Source organism: Monodelphis domestica, chromosome 4 (genome assembly GCF_027887165.1).
Source record: "Monodelphis domestica isolate mMonDom1 chromosome 4, mMonDom1.pri, whole genome shotgun sequence".
NCBI classification, from domain to species: Eukaryota; Metazoa; Chordata; class Mammalia; order Didelphimorphia; family Didelphidae; genus Monodelphis; species Monodelphis domestica.
This window is the reverse complement of record NC_077230.1, coordinates 67,300,564-67,323,219: the sequence shown is the minus strand read 5'-3', so window position 1 is coordinate 67,323,219 and position 22,656 is coordinate 67,300,564. Positions and strand designations below refer to the sequence as shown.

Here is a 22,656-nt window from a genome sequence, read left to right as displayed (position 1 = left end):
TTTAAAATCATTTACGAAGCTGTAGAGGCTTTACAGGGAAAGCAACAATCCTGTATGCTTATATATGAAAATAGTCTTTAAGCTTTCTATCTAGCTCAAGGGTGGAGAACCTCTGGGTCAGTGGCTCAATCTTGTCTCTTATTTAATTTCATTTGTCAAATACAGTAGAAGCTTTGTTATCTGTGCTGAGAGATTCTGATGATAAAAATGCAATCTAAGATGCCTCTGGATCACTTAGTTAAGCCAGGGAAGGAAAGAGCCAAATACAGACAATGGGTAAAAAAGGGACAAAAGGGTAAGGCACATATGCTAGAGCTTTTTATCTATTTACTATGAATTTCTGAAACTTTCAACCTCCTCTTCTCGGGTATCTTTCATCTACTAGCAAATGCTCGATCATCAAATTTTATTTCTCCTTTTTCCTTCTCTCATCCTACATAGTTGGTCACGATATTGAAATCTGGCATGTGTAGTATTTGTCAAAACATTTTTTCTGTTTCCTAATGTGATTTATTCTATTTTGTTTTATTCCTATGTTCATATATAGTGGAGCTGCTGACTGATTAATCAAATCATATATACTTCTTAAATCTCTGATAAAAATAGTTACTACAAATCAAAGTTGTTTTTTACTTATATATAGTAATTTGATGAGTTAATAATGACTAAGTTTTTTTGTTGTGTTCTAGAGTTGGCTGGAGGGTGAAGAAATATATATTTCCTTTTAAAAAACAAACTTTTCTATTTTAACTTATAAATGTACATAATTAAACCATAACATAAGTTGTTTAATGTGATGTTAAAGAGTAAGCATTCCATAATTACACAATGATATGTTTTTAAAGAAAATTCTTTTAATTTAGTCTTTCTGAATCACAAATAACATAACAACTATAAAATACAAAGTTAAATATATTAGTTTTTTCTTTTTTTTTTTTTTGGTATAAATACATTGCACACCAAACATTTCTTGATAACTGATTACAAAAAACATTTACTCTTTATAGTGGCAAAAGACTTTTGAGCCAATTATTACATATCATGATGAATAAAATTCTTTTTTTATTTGGTAGTTTAAATGAGCTTCACCCTGGTGAAAGGTGCTATACTGATGTTACCAGCATCTAGGATCCTTCTTTTTATAGAATACAAAGAATACAGGTAGAAGACAAGCTTGCAAGCTCCCTTTTGCAGATTCAAACTCTGCTGAAGATAAACCTCTTTCATAGGAAGAGGTCACTCCACTTGCTAAGACCCACTCCACTCCCCATCCTGATAATGCAGACAGGTAAGTTAGAAACGATTCCAAGATTACCTAATAAAATAAATATTAACTACAGTACTACTGAAAATAAGAACAGTCAATTCTCTCTGTCTTCCAGAATCAGAATATAAAAGAAATATTCTTAGTAAGTCTCTTACCCCTTCACACCCAGTCATTAAGTTCTATGGATTCTTATCTCAAATGTTTCTTATACCCATCCATTTTCTCATTCTTCCATTATAGTTGCCTTCATTTCCAGTCTTTGTATGGACTTTTCCATTAGTCTGATCTCCTTAACTTCTATCTATCCTATGGACCAGGAACATATTAATTTTTATAATGCACAGTTCTAATCAACCTACTTCCCTGCTCAAAAACTATCAATGAAAATTGCTCACTGCCTCACAAATAAAGTGCATTATTAATATTCCAGGCCCACTTATTTCTGGTTCCAACTTTTCAACTAATTTTCTACCTTTCCTATTTATGTGTGCTATTAAGTCAAATGAGATTATCTCTTTCTTTAATATGATTCTCACATTTCTCTACCTCTTTGCCTTTAAGATTTCCTTTTGCTTAGAATGTGGCAACCTTCTTTGTACATTAAAATGTTTAATATTTTTTATTTCAGAATACCTCTTTCCCTCCACTCCCCAAAGAGCCATCTCTTATAACAAAGAAACTTCAACAAAATTCATCAATGTATCAATTATGTTTAAAAATATATGCAATAGGGAGCAGCTAGGTGGCTCAGTGGATTGAGAGCCAAGCCTAAAGATGGGAGATGCTGGGATTCAAGTATGGCCTCAGATGCTTCCTAGCTGTGTGACCCTGGGCAAGTTACTTAACCCCTACTGCCTACCTCGTACTGCTCTTCTGCCTTGGAACCAATACACAGTACTAATTCTAAGATGGAAGGTAATGATTAAAAAAAAAAGTAGTACATGCCATATGACACATTTACAATATCCCACCTCTGAAAAGAAAGAAAGGAAATAGGGAATAATAGTCTCTCTTTTCTTCAAGACCAAACATTATGTTCAACTTTGTAGTATTTTTACTTCTTTCCATTTATGCTGTTGTAATATCAGTGTGTGCAATACTTCCTGTTTCTGTCTATTTCACTTTGTTCAAGTTCCTATAAACCTTCGATGTTTCTCTATTCCACAAATAATAATTCCTTATGGCACAGTAATATCTCCTTAGATTCATGTACCACAATATATTTAGACATTCACCAATATGGTGCCCTGCTATATGGGCAGCATAGTAGCATACAAAAAATTAAAGTAATTAGGATCAGAAGACTGATGTTTAAATGCCTCTTTTAATACTTACTACTTACATGCCCTTGACCCAGTCACTTATCTCTGGGCCTCAGTTTCTTTACTTGTAAATTATAGGGTTTGAGATAGAAGTCCCTTCTGGTTCTAAACCAATGATCTTACTTTGTTTCTAGTTCTTTGCTTACCTCAAAAAAGTACTGCTATAGATATTGTGATGACTGAGAAACTTCGTTCTATCTTTGGTCTCCTTGGTGGTATATAAAAATATAAACTAGCATTTAACCAATGCTTTAAGATTTGCAAAGCACTTTACAAATATTATCTGGTTTGATCTTTACAACAACTCTGGAAGGTGGATGGTATTATTATTGCCATTTAATAGATAAGAGAACTGAGGTAAACAGAGGTTAAATACAACTTGCCCAGAGTCACTCAGTTAAATGCCAGAGATTAGATTAAAATTTTTCTTAGTTTTAGCAACACACTAGCCAATGTACCACCTAGTAGTAAGCTTTCTAAGTCAAAGGATATGGAAGTTTTAGTTACTTTCTGGGCAGAATTTGAAATTATTTTTCAAAAGATTTGGTCACCTGGTTTTTAAGTTCAAATACCACCCTCTTCATTTAACTAATCACAGAGAGAAATTACTATTTCCTCTGGATGACAGATTTAGGGCTGGAAGGGATCTCAGAAACTATCTAGTACAATTCATCCACTCTCCTATTTTAGAGACAGAGTAAAGAAAGGTTAAGTGACTTGCTCAAGACATTTAGGTAGTGTAAAGATTAAATTTAACTCTCCCCTGATTATGAAAATGAAATTAATTAACTCTCCCCTGATTGTGAAAATGAAATTAATTAACTCTCCCCTGATTGTGAAAATTTAATTAACTCCCCTGCCCATTTTTAGATTTAACCACAAAAAGTGTAAACACCCCATTCACACTTGAGTTGGGGAAGTCTGTGACCCACATGTGCAATAGTGGGTGACGAATCAGAATTAAACTGACTGCCCCTGGATAGTCCTAAATCAACTGTGATTGGGAGATATAAAATTAGGGAAAGACACAGGAAGTGATGCAAAAGAAAGTGTCTTTAAAAGGGAGTTACAACTTCCTGAGTGCAGATTTTACTTCGAGTTATACTTGGAGTTGAGCTTGCTATGAGAGGCAGTTTTTCATTCTTTGGAGTGGAGAATGGAGAAGAATTTGCTAACTGGACCTGAGACCCTGTTCCTAGTGAGACTGCTCTTAAATCTCTTCCTTTGGACTGACACATGGTAAGTGAAAAGACTGACTACTTTCCTGGATTTTCTGAAAAAAAAAACTAACCTCAGGAGAGACCTACCTCTTGAGAGACTTCCCCAGGTCTTTGGCTTTGGCAAGGCCAGCTAAGGACTAACTCTCCCTGCCCAGGTTGAGCCAGGGGCCTGGAGTAAATTACTTAGTGCTCAGGTTACATATCTTACCCTATCTTCTCTCTGATTTTCTTATTTCACTCTTTCTATATTTTGTAAATAAATTGTAAATAAATCTCTTTGGAATAAATTAAATTCCTGACTACCCTATTTTAAATATAATACAGTCCAACCTTTTTATATAATTAACCCCCTTTTCCCCTTATAGTAGTAAATAGAAGAGATCAGATTTGAACTTGGATCCTTAGGCTTAAAATTCAGCATGCTTTCCAGTGTTCAATACTATCTTAACAATCCTTTATAAATTCCCTATAAGAATTTATGTATTTGTTGAATGAGTAGTGTCTCATTCAATAGAAAACAATAATGACCAAATCATTTACCTCCACATAAATACAGTTTATCACATAAGTGGACTTTGCTCTTGTTTAGCTTAGCCTTATTATCTAGTTTCAGTACAAGAAGCAATGACAGAGGAAGAAAGGAACCCTTGGGTCATTCATGTGAATAATCCAAAAAATTGATAACAGAATTGAAGGCAATGAAAATCAAACTTATTCCATGACTATAAAATATCAAGGTCAACAGCATTAACATTGTCAATTCCTGAAGATTTGTAATTGGTGATTATTCTGAAATATTTGGCAGCTATCAATGAAAAATTTATGAAACAACAACTTTGTGGAAGGCATTACACATAGCACAACCCTAACTTATATAACCTCATAATTGAGCTGGGGAGATAAATTATACATATATAAAACATTAGACTGTCAGCCACTCAATTGTGTTTGCTTTTCATCATTTCTTCAGGGCTTAGTTCAGTGCCAGGACATAGTAAATGAGTCATAAATGTTTGTTGACTGTTGACTGACAGAGAGTCAAAGATAACCATTCTGTGATGGTACAGACAGTATTGTTCTATAGAAATTCAGAGAAGATAGAGAAGATAGAGATCACTGGCCTAAGGAAGACAGAAAAAGACTCACAAAATAAAAAAGCTGAGTTTTAAATGCCATGTAGATCTTTTACAGGTAAGAAAAAAAAATCACAAGGGTATTCTGAATCGGGAGAAAAAACTCAAAGGAGTCCCAATATCCTTTTTCTTCATATGTTATAGCCTCCTTTTAGATTTCCAGCCAACTTCTTTGACAAAGTTCATTACCAAAGAATTAGAAGAATCAAACAAATAGATTAAACCCACTGAAAAAACTAATAGTTTGGAACACAACCACCCCTTAAGGTGTAACTTTCTAAGCAGAATATGAATTATTGGCGACTACTTGGAGGCATTCACTTACTTTCAAAAATTATCAATAATCATCTTTAAGCAATAAGATCTTGAATCAAGACAGTTTATAAATTCATAACTTTTCCTATAATTAACAATGAGATTGGAGAGGTAATATCTCTACTGGCCATGAAAATTAATCACCTATTATTTTAGATCTTTTTTCATGAATTTACATCTCTGTGTGTGTGTATGTATGTGTATATATATATATATATATATATAATATATAATTTTGTAGCTCTTTCTACATGAAAATAATAGTTTTTGTTCCTCAACTGACATAATGCCTTCTCTCTATCAACTGTATTATCAATGTTCAAAGGAGTAACTGATGTGTTTCAATATATGAAATATATATCTCATGAAATCTATTTCCTAATTATTCTAACAAAAATATTAAAAAGTACTCTAAAGAGAGACTATACTATTTCCTGCTTTCAGAAGTGTAATATTCTGATTACTTTTGTGGCCCAAGACTTATCAAATTTAAACAAATTAGTTCAAGAGTTTGGCTATTTTCAGCTAAGTAGGATGATTCATTTATTATATAGAATTAAACTATGTAACAAGGGATCCTGGCAATTGTGGTTTCTATATAAGTACCAGCAACTGTTTCAAAAGAAGAAATCAAAGTTTTCAAAAGTCATATAAAAATGCTCTAAAATTTTATTAGAGAAATGCAATTTAAAGCACATCTGAGGTACCACCTCACACTTATCAGAATGGACAATATGACAGAAAAGGTAAATGATAAATGTTGGAGGGGATGCAGGATAATTGGGACACATACATTATCGGTAGAGTTGTGATCTAATCCAACATTTGAAGAGCAATATGGAACTATACCCAAAGAGCTCTAAAACACTACACAGCATTTGACCCAGGAATACCACTACTAGATCTGTATCCCAAGAGAAGGGAAAAAAAGGAAAAAAGGAAAAAAGCACCACTTGTAGAAAAATATTTGTTGCAGTTCTTTTTGTGGTAGCAAAGTACTGGACATTGAGGGAACATCCATCAATTGGGGAATGGCTGTTTATAAAGGCATACTATAATGCTATAAGAAAAGATTAGCAAGGAGATTTTAGAAAAAAAAACTTGGAAATACTAAAATGAATTGGTGCAAAGCAAAGTGAGTAGAACCAGAAGATTATTGTATACAATAACAGTAATATATATTGTTTATTGGTTCCAAGGCAGAAGAGTGGCAAGGGCTAGGCAATGGGGGTTAAGTGACTTGCCCAGGGTCACACAGCTGGAAAGTGTCTGAGGCCAGATTTGAACCTAGGGCCTCCCATCTCTAGGCCTGGCTCTCAATCCACTGAGCTACCCAGCTGTCCCCACTCTTCTTTTCAAGAAGCAGTTCGATCTGATAAGTAGAGTGCTGGACATGGGGGAAAAAACCCTCATTCTTTCTTCATAATGCTGTACTAATAAAAGTGGCAAGGTCCTAACTCAAAACTATTTTGAGACTCAAACTTGTATAAAGAGATTTTTATACCTTAAAGTTAAATAAGTTATTATTTTTGGAAAATGCAGTACAATCTCATTAATCTGGACCAGTTAGATGGTCAGTCTGAATTTGATGAAAAGCTAGATTACATACTATTTAAATAAACCCTTACCTTCTGGATGTACCAATTCTAAGACCGAAGAGTAGTAAGAGCTAGGGAATTTGAGTTAACTGCATTGCCCACAATCATACAGCTAAGAAGTATCTGAAGCCACATTTGAACTTAGGACCTCTCAATCTACTGAGACACCTAGCTGTCCCTGTTATCATTTCTTATGGTACAGTAGTATTCCATCACAATCATATGCCACAACTTATTTAGCCATGACTCAATTCATGGGCAGTCCTTCAATTTCCAATTCTTTGCTACCACAAAGAGAGATATTATAAATAGTGTAAAACATAAAGGTTCTTTTTGTTTTCCTTGATCCTTGATTTAGGGAATAAACCTAATAGTGGTATTAATGGGTCAAAAGGTAGACACAATTTTTTAATTCTGAGCATCATTCCACGTTGCTCTCCAAAATTTAAATGTATTACATATCTTAAGGAACATCAGTATTACCAGCATTAATTTGGCAATAAATAAGTCATTCTACTTATTTATTGCCAAGAAAAGTTCTTGTGAAAATAATCCTAATAAATGAGTCATCATTCCTTTAATCAACAAGCATCTATTAAAATACCTACTATGAGCCAGGGATCATATTAGGTTCCTAGAAAAGACCATAACAACAACCACATAAAAATTAATAAAACAACACAAGTTCTTACCTTTAAGAAGATTATATATTGAAGGGAGACAGAAAGACAGACAGACAGATAGACAGACAAATAATGAGAGAGTGGATGGTTAAAATGATACTGAGAAAGCCAGTTTGGCTGTAATTTAGGATGTGTGAGGCATAATCAGACTAGAAAATGATTTATAATATATCCATAATTAGGAGAGATTTTTATGGATAGAAAGCTGGCTTTGATACCAGGACAACCTAGGTTCAAGACCTGCTTCTGACACATATTAGCTGTGTGATTCTGGGAAAGTGCCCTTAACCTTTATGCGCTTACACAATTTTCTAATATTCCAGTTACAGAGAAAATGTTAACCCATTTTGGTAGAGGAAACTTCCTTTCTTAGTAAATCACTATCCCAATTTGGTTCCCCCTATTATTGCTAAAATGAAAATATAAAGGAAAAGTCTAAATAAGTTATATAAAAACAAGTAAGAATGATGACTGAAAATTTTAATTCCTACTATTAGTGACCATAGGTAATTCTGTTACAGTCTTATTTGACTTATATATGTGGATGTTGTTATTCATCAATAATTAGCAAATAGGTTTGAACCCTTTTGATACTACTATTTTCAAGTTGGGCAGCTAGATGGTACAGTGGATAGAGTGCCAGTCCTGGCATCAAGAAGACCTGAGTTCAAACCCAGCCTCATACACTTACTAGCTCTGTGATCCTGGGCAAGTCACTTAATGCGCTTTGCCTCAGTTTCTTCATTTATAAAATAAGCAGGAGAAGCAAATGGTAAATCATTCTAGTATCTTAGCCAAGAAAATCCCCCCAAAGGTCACAAAGAATCAGACATTTTTAAAAACAATTTAACAACAAATTTTCAAGTTAATGCCCCATTCCTTTAACTGATTAAAACCTACTAACCTCATTAGGGTCTATGAAGACATGAGAACTATTTATCTAATTTGTTAAATGGCAAGCTGAACAAGAAACAGAAGTTAGCCTGTTCAGGTCAAACCACCGCCGTCATCCCAAGTACTACGCAAACAGACCAGCACTCTTGACCCAAAAGCTACGGGAAAAGTCATATGTCCCAATGTGGAGAATTCTGTTTCCATACTAAACCCAGAAACCACCATTTAAGAAGGGCAGTCTTTGAAGAGATAATAGAGGGATCTACCAATCCTGCCACACTTGCTACCAATAGTTAGAGCTCCCTGGTCCCATCGCATTGTGTTAGTGTGACCTGGAAATTGCTACTGCAGGTACTATGTACAGATCTGGCTCCTCAGAAGCCATAGCAAAGCTTCTTCACCACCAAAATCCATGGCATCATCAAGTGGTGCATCATAAATAATGCTAAAGAAGAGTCACTACTATATACCTTGCTGCTGTTCTCTAGGGATCACTAGGTCTTTCCAATGGATTTTCATCTGGAAAATTTTGATATATGTTGTCTTTTTAGGGTTTTAAGTTCCTTAAGGGGAAGGATCTGTTATACTTCTTTATTTGTATGCCCAGAGCTGAGCACAGTGATTTGCATATAGTAAGGAGCTTAATAATTACACAGCCATTCATTTGGTTATTCATTATTTTGTTCTAAATGGGCTGTTACTAAAGACAATTGTTCTCATTTGTTTTTTAATGCATTTTTGATATGTTAATAGTGTTTGATGAAGATGGCAGTTAAATGAGCCATTAGGCCAAAAAAGGGGGTTAAGATTAGGAAAAAATCAGTTGATTTGTAGTGAGGCACATCAGATTATCCACATACTTCAGTAGCTAACATTTTGTCAAAGAATTTCAAGAATGATAGAACCCATATTCAGCTATCCAAAATGAGGCTCTTATTTAACAAAAGAAGAAACTCTAAAGAAGAGGCTCTAAAATGATATCTAACAGAAAGACGGTTGGGTAGGGTCAGGTCCAAAGCTAGAACCCACATCTTCTAAATGCCAATTCAATCTTCTTTTCAACACAACTAGCTTCTTTGTCAGTAATATGTGTAAGCAAGAGTTTATTTAAAAATATGTATATATGCACAGTAATAGGCTATTTATCTGTAGACCAATCTTTCTCTGAAAGCAAAAGGTAGCAGATTGGAAAAATCAAGAATACAATGACAGTAATGAGTGTCAGCCCTCAGTTGGGAAGGGAGACAAGAACTATAACAAGCAAATAGAATTCAAAAATCACAGCATATTCAGAGCAGAGAGTATAGTTTCAAACAGCATTACATACCTTCTCAGCCCTAAATAAGTCAATGCAGAGCACAATAATCAATGTTCATAAATATGACCCCAAATCATTAAGGAAATATTAAATCATATCCAATATCAAATCTGCCATGAGGCATGTAATATTTTTCAATAAAAAAGTTTAAAATAAAGAGAACTGCTGCTCAAAGAGGTATGTCAGTTATTTGAATGATTCAGTTATATAGAAGTTTATTTCCTGATGTGAGAAAGGTTGTATCCATATATTTTAATATTTGTAAATTACAGTACATCGAAATGCAATGAAACCAAAGTGAGAATGTAAGAAGAAAACATCTATATTATCATAATAACACCAAATCCTGAAATCCTAAAGTAACAAAAGGACATGCAAGGGAGATTGCTGAACTTCTACTAGTAATTCTAGAACAATCTTGAATAAAAAGAGAGATACTACAGGACTAGAGAAAGAAAAAACAGTAAGGCATGCTAGTGAGCTGGACACTGATAACTGAATAAATCCTAGGATTTAGAAGTAAAAGGGCCATTTATTAGAATTTAGAAAGAGAACCTAAGACCAGGAAGATCCATCATGGATTCATTAAGAAAAAGTCTTCATAGGCTAACTTCATTACCTTTTTTTATAGAGCTGCCAAGCTGGTAGATAGGAGAGTGCAGCAGAAAAAGAAGGTCTAGATTTTTGTACGATTTCTGTTCTTGTGCTTGAGAAAGTCTCACAAAATCTTTGCTAATAAGATAAAGAGATGAATGATGGTACAAGCTAGGATTGAGCTAACTGAACAATAGAACAGAATAGATTGACATTGTTCTAGAGCAGTGTTGATGAAGACATGGCATACATGCAAAGCTGGCACTAGGGGAGAGACTCTATTCCCCCTCTTCCCATTGCCCAAAGATATTTTTTGCATACCTCACCCCTTTGTCCAGCAGCCTACCACAAGCACTTTCTCCCCAGTTCTCTAGGATAATGGGATGGCTCAGAGACAGCTTGAATTTGCCCTCTGGGCAATCAAACTCAAAAGGTTTGCCAATGCTGTCATAGAACTAAGGGTCTTTTTCCTTGGTCCTATTAGGTTCCATATTTTTCTTAATAAAACTGATGAAGATAGAGTTGGAAGATTAAGCTTTATCAGGTTTAGAAAGAATAGGTTAATTGCTTTTTCTCACACACACCATTGTTATCTCCTATTTCTGTGACTTTGCACAGACTGACCCCATATACACAATCCAAAACCTGGAATGCACCCCCTTGCTACCTCCACCTCATAGAATCCCCTGTTTACTTCAAAAATTCAGCTTAAGAACCACCCTTTAAACAAGATATTGCCTAATCACTCTAGCTATTAAAAAGTCCTCACCATCCAGTTATCTTGTGTTCACTATGTAAATTAATGTATTGTATTTTTGTATATTTACTTTATACATATATTGTATCTTTGAATATAGCTTTGTAGTAATAGTCAGCCAGGTGTTACAGTGGATACAATTACTGTATCTGGAGTCAGGAAGTCCCAAATTTAAACCTCAGTTCAGATAGATTCTAGTTTTTTGATTCTAGGGAAGTCAATCTGTGTCTCACTTCCTTATCTTTAAAATGAAGGTAATAATAGTATCTACTTCCTTTGTGAAGATAAAATGAGATAATATTTATAAAATACTTTGCAAACCTTAAAGTGTTATATAAATACTAGATGCCACCAGCAGCAGCAGCAGCAGCAGCAGCAGCACCACCACCACCACCACCACCACCACCACCACCACCACCACCACCACCACCACCACCACCATATACTTATATATTTGTGTTATTTCCTCAGATATACTCTAAGGTTCTTTAAAAGTAGAGAACATATATTTTTTTTATTTAATTAAAATATTTTTCCATGTTTACATGATTCATTTTCTTTCCCTACCCTTTTTTCTTCTGTGAACATTAGATTTACTCCTCCCTGCTTAGTCTAACAAAACAGGAATGTCTACACCCCTACTTAAGGATTAAGTATTGAGGAGGATGGCCTATGACAGACATGTGCTAGCAAATGACAAATCAGAAACAATTTATAGACACTTGGGCTGTCCTAAGTCAAGCTTATGCTACTGTTGGTACATGTGAGACGCAGGAAATTGATGTAAAAACAGTCTATATATTTCGCTTCATTTCCTTTCTTAGGTCTCTTTTCGTGGAGAGGTGGCTCTGGCAGCAGCGTGCTAAGCGTCTTGGCATCTTGGCATGGCAGAAGCTATTGTCCGGGTTTGGTAGTGAGTTTCCTTGATACAATACTGGGAGAAGCTTAGTAGCCTAGTTCAGGTGAGGAATCTTCACTGAGCTCTCTCGGAGCTTAGGCCGATTCTTTTCTCCTTTACCTTCCAAACACTATCCTCTTAGGAAAGCCTCTAATCTTCTGAAAAAACCTTGTGGCAAAGGTCCTTGAACTCCCCCTGGCACAGGCCAGGTGGGAGAAATCCTATACCCTTTCCCTCTCACTTCTCCTTAATTCTTTCCCTCTATATTAACTAAACCACCATAAAATTTCCAAACTGACTTGGGTATTTTATTTGGGATATTACTTGGTGATCAAATTAATTTAGATTAGGTCACAACCCTAAAATTATCCTTACACTTCCCCCCCTCCCAGAGCCAACAAGCAATTCCACTGGTTGTACAAATGTTATCACTTGATACCTATTTCCATATTATTCATTTTTGCTGTAGTATGTATGTATTTATATATATAAATATATATTTTTAAGGCCTAAACCTCAAATCATACCCATATATATGTGATAAGTTATGTCATATATTTTGCTTTTACATAGTTCTTTCTCTCAATGTGGATAGCATTCTTTTACATAAGTCCTTCAGGAGGGTCCTGGTTTGTTGTATTGCAAAGTCCATTACACTGGATTTTTACACAATGTTTCACTTTCTATGTACAATGTTCTCCTGGTTCTGCTCATTTCACTCTGTGTCAGATCACTGAGGTTTTCCGAGTTCACATGGAAAGCCTCCAGATCATCAATCCTTACAGCACAATATTAGTATTCTATCACCATCATATACTACAATTTGGAGAGCATTTATTTTTTGTCTTTGTATCTTCAATACCTAGCACATAGTACGTTTAATAAATGATTGCACATGAATTGGAAAGGATAGCTAATATGTAGAATGAAAGAATATGAATTAGAGGAGATCTAGATGGATTGAAATCATGGGAGGGAGTCATGGGTTGATGTTAAAAAGGGTAAGTACAAATTATATATGAACTTTATATCTGATAAATGTAGATTTGTGATATACAAATACAGGATGGGTAGGAGAGCTGGAGAAGGATACGTCAATACAATAGTTCACCTTAAAAAAAAAACAACACCTGGCCCTATGAACATTAGCATAGCAGGGAGAACCCAAAAACTCATGGAATCTGTAATAAAAGTACAGTGTCCAAAATAAATGGAAGACTAGCACAACAGAATTTTTCCTAGGTCAGTCCACATTTGAATATCATTTCTAATTTTAGACATTAATGAAAAAAAAGTTATATGTCTAGAAGAATAGGATTACTATGATAACCAAGCCATATAAGGATCAACTGAAATTACTACTGCTATGCCTACATATCAGAGAGATCAAAGAAAGAAGAAGAGGGCAGCTGAGTGGCTCAATGGATTAAGAGACAAGCCCAGAGGGGAGTTCCTGGGTTCAAATCTGACATAAGACATTTCCTAGCTGTGTGACCCTAAGCATTGCCTAGCCCTTACCACTCTTCTGCCTTGGAACCAATAGTATTAAATCTAAGATGGAAGGTAAGGAAGGGAGGGAGGGAGGGAGGGAGGGAAGGAGGGAGGGACAGAGAGGAGAGGAGAGAGAGAGACAGAGAGACAGAGAGACAGAGAGAGAAGGAAGGAAGGAAGGAAGGAAGGAAGGAAGGAAGGAAGGAAGGAAGGAAGGAAGGAAGGAAGGAAGGGAGGGAGGGAGGGAGGGAGGGAGGGAGGAAGGAAGGAAGGAAGGAAGGAAGGAAGGAAGGAAGGAAGGAAGGAAGGAAGGAAGAAGAAGAAGAAAGAAAGAAAGAAAGAAAGAAAGAAAGAAAGAAAGAAAGAAAGAAAGAAAGAAAGAAAAGAAAGAAAGAAAGAAAGAAAAAGAAAGAAAGAAAGAAAGAAAGAAAGAAAGAAAGAAAGAAAGAAAGAAAGAAAGAAAGAAAGAAAGAAAGGAAGAAAGAAAGGAAGAAAGAAAGGAAGAAAGGAAGAAAGGAAGAAAGGAAGAAGGAAGGAAGGAAGGAAGGAAGGAAGGAAGGAAGGAAGGAAGGAAGGAAGGAAGGAAGAAGGAAGGAAGGAAGGAAGGAAGAAAGGAAGGAAGGAAGGAAGGAAGGAAGGAAGGAAGGAAGGAAGGGAAGGAAGGAAGGAAGGAAGAAAGAAAGAAAGGAAGAAAGAAAGAAAGAAAGAAAGAAAGAAAGAAAGAAAGAAAGAAAGAAAGAAAGAAAGAAAGAAAGAAAGAAAGAAAGAAAGAAAGAAAGAAAGAAAGAAAGAAAGAAAGAAAGAAAGAAAGAAGAGAGAGAGAGAGAGCCAACAGGTACAAAAACTCCAAAAATACTGAAGTACTTACAGGTTCCTTGAACCTACTTTTGACTTTTTCATCTATTTGTCTTTGGTCATAGATTTTTCCTATCTGAAATATGCTCTCTTAGCTTCTACTCATCTAACTCAGACATCCTTCAAGCCCTGTTCGTGGCCACTTCTTCCCCGGACATGATATATCTCAAATGGAACTTCTCCTTCACACAACTACAACCAATAACACGTCTAACTTCTCTATTCATTGGTCTTCTCTTCCCTCATTCTTGTGTTTCATCAGCTGCTCTCCTAAATAGATCAGATATTATAGTCATTTTAAAGTTTACCAGGATAACCAGCCTCTAAAATAGGTAATGCAGGGGGGCAAGCTGGGTAGCTCAGTGGCTTGAGAGCCAGGCCTAGACATGGGAGGTCCTGGGTTCAAATCTGTTCTCAGACACTTCCCAGCTGTGTGACCCTGGGCAAGTCACTTAACCCCCATTGCCTAGCCCTTAATGCTCTTTTGCCTTGGAACCAAAACACAGTACTGATTCCAAGACAGAAGGTAAGGGTTTAAAAAAAAAAAAAGACCTTTTATTCATTTGTGTGTGTGTGTGTGTGTGTGTGTGCACGCGCACATACATACATCTATACACACGGATATAAAAATATATACTACATATAAACATACACACGGGTACTTTGTACACACATATATGTAACGTACACACTTTATATACCTATTGCATCCATCCATCCATCCATCCACACAGGCAATTTATCCTCATAAAATGAAGATCCCTGAGGGCAAGGATCATTGTCTCTCTGTATCCCCACATAGCACAGTGCCTGTCACATAGGAGATGCTTAGTAAATCTTTGTTGACTGATTGCTTCTGTGCAGGAGTCATCTCCCTCATGTTTGGAAAGGCTCCCTACTTATCTTCATCTCTCATCTTATCTTTCTTAAACACCCAATTCAGTTGCCTATTTCACCATAATGCCTTCCCTTTTCCCTTCAATCCAGTGTTCTGTCTCTCCTTAAATAATCAAATACACAGATATCCCTTCTCCATTATGGGGAGTGAGGTGCAGAGCCCCTGTGATCTGGAAAATTCATGAAAAAGTTGTTGGCCTTCCCTTTGTACCAGAGAAGAAGTTTGAAGTTTTCTTTTTATTTTACAAGCTATTTACAGTACCTTAATTTAAGATTTAAATATTTAGTCATAGGCTAAAAGCAAAACAATATTAACATTTCTAGCCTTTGTGTGCTATCTACTGGTTTTTGTGTTTTTTTCACAAATTTTAACTTTAAAAATAAGCTATTATATAATATCATGCATATATTTTGGGCATTTCTGAGTTTCTAAACTTTCTGTGTGTCTTCTTGGGTCATCTGCAGCTTTCATAAAACTCTCCCAACATGTCTACTTAATTTCTTATGCCTTCCTATGATGTAGCAAAACTGCAAAGGGGAAAGCTGTGATGTGGAAGAGATATCTGTCTTTACTTCTCTTTGTTTATATCACATTCCATCATCCCACCTTAGTAGAATATAAGGTTCTTGAAAGCAAATGATTTCATTTTTATCTGCCTTTGTATTCCTAGTATCTAGCACTGTATCTTGTATGAAGTAGATGCTTAATAAATGTTTATGTAATTTATTTATAATAAAATGAGTTTATTAATTGAATTGGATTATATAAAGAGTAAGTAAAAGTGACACTAATCACCGTGACAGTAAATTAGAAAGCTTAGTTGAAACTGACTGTGAAATCAGGCGCTTGTTTACTTCAGTAGGCAACAGAAGTCCCTGAAGTTTCTGTTTGTTTATTAGAGGAAGAATGCGACAATAATATTACTATTAACACATTTGGCATCTTGAGGTCAGTGAATTAGAGAGAATCCTGGGGCAGCTGAGTGAAAGTTGTGTGGGAAGGGGTTAGGAATTTGTATTTTATCCCAGAGGCAATAAGAACTTACTGCCATTTTTTAAAGCTGACCTGTGCCTTAAGAATATTATTTTTACAGTTGTAAGAAAGTTTATTGGAGAAGCTAAGAAACTAAAAGCAGGGAAGACCAATTGGGAGTCTCTTTTCATAGTCTTGTGAAGCAGTGGTGAGTGAAGAAAAAATGAAACTAAATAACTCTATCAAGTTGCCCTGTTACTAAAAGAAATGTGGTGGCAAAAGAATCAACAAGACTTGGGAATAGATTTCAGATGAAGAGTTGAAGAGAAAATCCCCATCATAAGTGACTTTCATACTGTCTAGGAGACAGACAGAGATGAGAAAGGGTTGAAGTAGGTTTGTGGGGAGAAAAGATAATTGATTCCATTTCACACATGTTGACTTGAAGGTGCCTAAAGATGACCAATAGATCATTTGTGATGATGAACAGGAATTCAGGAAGGAGATTTGCCCTGGATACATATTATGTGTGTGTTGGGGCAGATGAGAGACAGATAAACAGACAGGCAGGCAGACAGGCACACGCACACACACACACACACACACACACACACACACACACACACACACACACACACACACACACAGAAAGAGAGAAGTTATCTTCAAAGAGATAATAACTGATCCCATGAAATTACATGTGACTACCCAAAGAGAGAGTGAAGAAAAAGAAGAGAAAAGCATTATGGGGCACCCGAGCCTTGAGGGATAACCATTTTGGGAGCATGGGAGGTAGTTGATGAGGCACCAACAAAGGAGATTGAAAAAAAAGTAGTTACACAGGTGAAAGTGATATGGATAGCAGTGATGAAAAACCTATTTTCTCATGAAGGAGCTTCCCTCCACCCCTTATAGGAATAGAGAATGGACCAATGATTTTACAGATAAAGAACACTCCTTGCTAAGAAAACTCTTACTAATGCAGGTCAGTACCTTCTCTTGCTAGAGATCAGATTCCTAGAGAACTTAAGTGACTTGCCCAACATTTGCCTCTGCCTTCTAGGACCTTGCATAAGAATTTTACTCTCTCTTCTACATAAGAACCTTTCAAATACTTACTCTTTCCTGTGATTTCTCTTCCCTAAGCTAGATATCTCTAATTTTATTTGAATAATTTTTATCTCTTCAGCATCTTGGTCAACTGAGCCATTTGCCCTATTAGAGTATAAAGTCTCTACAGAACATGTCTCAGCATCTAATATATAGCACTTATTTAACATGTTTGCTAAATTTTAATTTCAAAACATGTGATCTAGCATGGGTTTGCCCGACTAGATTACTAATACGTACATGAAAGGAACATTTATGAGTTACTGATTTAACCAGTATATGAATTTCTGGCATATTCACTTTTATATATTCTTTACACAGCATACTGGATAAAGTGCAGGACATAAAGTCAAAATAATCTGAGTTCAAATCTGATCTTGGACACATTAGCTGAGTGATCCAGGGTAAGTCACTTATTCTCTCTCAACTTCATTGTCCTCATCTATAAAATGTGAAAACCATCACCTCCCTACCAAGGTTGTTGTGGGGATCAAGAGGGATAATTTTTGTAAGTCACTTTGCAGACACTGAAGCAAGTGTTATATAAAGTCTAGTTATTATTACTATTGGAGTAGTAGTATAAATTATTATTATTACTGTAGATTTAATGTAGCAGTTACTCAATAAACAATGATTGGATGAATAAATGAAGGAATGACTCCTTTGGCATTCACCTACATGTGGATGTCCAATTGTGATATGTCCTAGCAAAGTCACAAGCATACTATTTTAGAATAGTGTGAGTTTTCCAGTCTTCCCCTAATATCTGTCTTTTTAAAGACATTGTGGAAAGTTATATTAATTTGTACCCCTTTTTAGCCCCAAAACATCCTTTTGATTTTAAAGCTAAAAAACGTGTGATTTCAGCACTGAGGAGGCAACTGCATATCTCCCAGAGTCCTGCCTCCTTTTGTCTATATATTTTGTGTTGGATTAAGACTGCAGAGTGGAGACAAATTCTTTCTTTTATCTGTAAACAAGGTTTCTTCTGTAATGAAGTCAATCAGCTAGCCACTACATTTGGAAACACTAAACTAAATCTGATTCTGACCAGGAAAACCCACTCCTTATGCTAACTGAGGTCTGAGCCCTCCAATCAGAGAATTCAGAAAATGGACCCTCTCCTACTCACCCAGAATCAAGGACTCAAGAAAGTGAGCATTTCGAGGAGGCAGCTGGCTATATGTGCTTTTCTGTCTCTTTCTCTGGCCTGCCTTTTGTAATTTAAAAAATAATTATAAGATTGAGATAGTCTCCAGAGAATTTTAATTAGAACAGCTCTATAAAGGAAAGCTATATGAACCAGAGAACTCAACTTATGTGCTATTAATTCTGAGGATTATTATGCTGTCCAAGTGATGAGTGGAATTATACAATAAGTTTCTTTTGCAGAGACGCTGAAGACTATCTATTCCAAGTTTATAAGAATATTTAAATAGGCTAAAATAAAATAACTTCAACGTCTTGACTGTTCTGCCTTTGGATTAGTCATGAGTCTCTTAACTGCAGTGGCACATTCAGAAATCAGAACCTGTGAACATTCACAACATTGCACCACCATACACATTGCCAAAGTTACGGAACTAACATAGGTTGCATGCTCAGAATGATATTTTAAAATTATTTGCACCCTATTCAGAAGCAAATGTCTTTAGAACACCTAAAACACTCATTCAGTCATGAAAATTAGCATTGGAATAACAGTACTAATAGAACATGAAACAAAGTGAAAGCAAACCCAAGGACTAACTACTTTTGTTCCTTATCAGGGGATGTGTCAGGGCCAAAGACAACTGGGAAGGCTAAGAGCAAATTAATAAGTTAAAAAATGCCTTATCTCCAAACTTGCATAAATCTTCATGATAAACATTTCAAATATTTGCAAGGTTTTAAAGCATGATTTTTGAATTGTTCTAATTTAAAACAAAGTAAGAAACATCTGTAAAAATATTTTCCTTCAGCTGAAAATGGTTAAACAAATGAAATATTCTATTAAAGTATCAAAACCATTATGATAAATGATTAAAAATAGAAGAGTAGATTAACAGAACCAGGAAGACAAAAAAGAATCAGAAATAACTGAAATTAATCACCTAGTGGCAAAAAATCTCCAAAATATAAATTACCTAAAACTTCCTATTTGTTAATAACAGCTGGGAAAACTAGAATGTAGTCTGATTGATATCCATTTTAGTTTAACATCTTACACCATATTTAAAATTTATATGAAACTTAAACATTAAGATGATCTAAAAAAAATCAGAAGAAAAACAGATCATATAACTTTTTACATCTCAAGGGGCTGAATTCTTGGCCAACCAAGAGATAGAGGTAATTATAAAAGGTAAAATAGGTTGGTTTGATTATATGAAATTACAAAATTTTTTCACAAATAAAAATAATGAATTTAGGACAAGGGAAGCAGTCGACTAGAATATAATCTTTTGTTCAAATAATCTAATATGGATTTGATATCTAAAATATATAGATGACTCAGAAATATGTGATCAATGGACATTGCTTAATAGAAAAATGATAAAAGCTTACGAATAAAGTTCTCAAAAATGTTTTTCAAAATATTTATTATTGAAAGAATACTTGAGGGGGCAGCTGGGTGGCTCTGTGAATTGAGAGCCAGGCCTACAGATGAGACATTCTAGGTTCAAATCTGGCTTCAGACACTACCTAGCTGTGTGACCCTGGGCAAGTCACTTAATCCCCATTGCCTAGACCTTACCACTCTTTGGCTTTGGAGCCAATACACAGTATTGACTCCAAGACAGAAGGTAAGGGTTAAAAAAAAAAACATGCTTGAAATCATTAATAAGAAAAATGCAAATTAAAATAATTCTGAAGTTTTATTCTAAGCAGTGCAAATGGGAAAATCACAAAAGAAAGAAATACTCTATGTTGGAGAGGTTGTGAAAAGATGGGCACACTAATGTATTATTGGTGGAGCTGTAAATTGATACAACCATTCTGGAAAGCAATTTGAGATTGTGGAAATAAAATGATCAATATGCCCATAATTTTATCCCAAAATTTTGATCCCATACTGGGAATATATCCAAAGGAGGACACTGACAAAAAGAAAGGTAACATATATACCAAAATATTTATAGTAGCATTTTGTTGTCACAATGAAAAACTAGAAACAAAGTGGATATCCATTGATTGGGGAATGGCTAAAGAAATTGTGATACATGAATGCAAAAAAATATTCTTATGCTATAAGAAATAAAAAGTATAATACAGAGAAGCATAGAAAGACTTAGGTGAACCGATTCAGAGAGAGACAAAAAAAACCCCCCAAATATCATTATTATAACAAAGAAAATGGAAAGATGACAAGAAAAGAATCAAAACAATGCTATGAAATTATAAAGAAGCTCAGCTCCAAAGAAGAGATTTGAATATATACCTCCCCTTTCTCCTTTGCAGACATAAGCATTTGTCAAAGTGGAATATTTCATATAAAGGAACATATTTTAAGGTGTTGATTGAATTTGATGAATTTTTCTCTTCTCTTCCCTTCTGTATTTTAAATATGTGTGGTTATAAAGGATAGAAACCCAATACAAACAGGCTACTCAAAGGAATATGGTCTATTAATAAGGAAGATTTTTTTTACCCTAAAAAAGATTATAAACAATCAGAAATAAAGTTTTGGAAACATTCTAATTAACTAATAGAAATACTGTATACTTCAATTTTATCTTTGAATTCTCTATGGAATTCAAAGTTACATATAGCAAATCCAGTGCTTAATGATTCTGAAATATCTGAAGCTTCCAAGTACCTTTCACAGGAAATTAGACAATGAATGACTTATAAACAATGGAAAACTGTGACTGACCATTCATTTTAAGGTTACCACTTTTAACAGAACTGTGGGATGCCAAATTAACAAATTTCATTATGAAAGCATCAGAGTAGAAAATTGTTTTGGTATTATTTCATATTATCTTTAATATTATGTCTCAGCAGTCAGATTGGGAACCTAATTAAGTAATAAGCCACAGATTTCCTGTATGAAAATAATACTTCCTTCTCTTAAAAGTGGCCACCTATTGAGTTTGTAAATTAGCTGTGTTTAAGAAAAGGCAAACAATCTGTTTGGAACAGGCTGTATGTTATCCCTACTCAGCAATCCAAACAACACACTGAAGTGTTTAATTATAGAAGTGCAACAGAGCTCAATAAGCGTTTTCAAATAATTCAGAGTTTTTTAATGTTTGTTTACTATATTGACTTGAATATTAATAAATTATAAATCTATTCAGTGGAAAGGTATTATTGTTTATTATCCTACTGGACATCTACTAAAAGAATGAACATCAGCTGTCTTTTTTATTGGACTTAATTTAATAATTCCTGTACTGAAAACACACACACACACACACACACACACACACACTCACTCACACACACACACACAAACACACGACTTCTCTAGCTGACTATTAAATATAATTTCAACAAACATGTCAGAATGATGCAATAACATATAAAGGTTTTTATTCATTAATTACTTATCTTCTATATGCTAATAATAATTCATTCAAGATGCAAATATCTTAGAACATTTTATGAGGAATTTTTATGTTCCATGTTAGCTTGTTAAACAACTCTATAAAAATACAGAGCCTGACAATGTTATTTTTCCCCACACTGAGCTATCTAATAAAATATGTCACTTGAAACTCACTACTTTCCCTCCTGCTGGTTGTGTTTCTCACAGAGGTTAAACAATTGTTTGTTTCTTTGTTTGTTTTTGTGAGCTAAGGCTTATTTCTCGGGGAGGAAGTATTAAATAAATCATATCAGACATTTCCATTCATATGTATCTGAAATATTCGTTTGTCCTCCTTTTATTTAGGGGAGGACTACAAAATTCACAGAAAAAGGAATTTATTTTCTCAATCAATTTAGGGAACAAAATCCTAGATTCTTTGTTTAAGAAATATAGAAATTGCTATATCATGCTAGCATAGATTACTGCTTTATCTCTGGAATAATTTTTCCAGCTAGAAATGGCTTACATTAAGTACTTCAAACAAAGTGCAAAAAATATGCAAAAAAAAAAAAAGGTATATATTTTGTTCTATCATGACCTTTCTTTCTTTCTTTCTTTCTTTCTTTCTTTCTTTCTTTCTTTCTTTCTTTCTTTCTTTCTTTCTTTCTTCCTTTCTTCCTTTCTTCCTTTCTTCTCTTTCTCTCTCTCTCTTTCTCTCTCTTTCTTTCTCTCTTTCTTTCTTTCTTTCTTTCTTTCTTTCTTTCTTTCTTTCTTTCTTTCTTTCTTTCTTTCTTTCTTTCTTTCTTTCTTTCTTT

The 22,656-nt window shown here is 34.8% G+C and overlaps 1 protein-coding gene across 8 annotated transcripts in view; it reads right to left on the bottom strand.

Moving 5' to 3' along the window:
• BBX (BBX high mobility group box domain containing) overlaps nucleotides 1-22,656 on the bottom strand; it is a 251,937-nt gene that overhangs the window by 141,863 nt on the left and 87,418 nt on the right. The window lies entirely within an intron of this gene.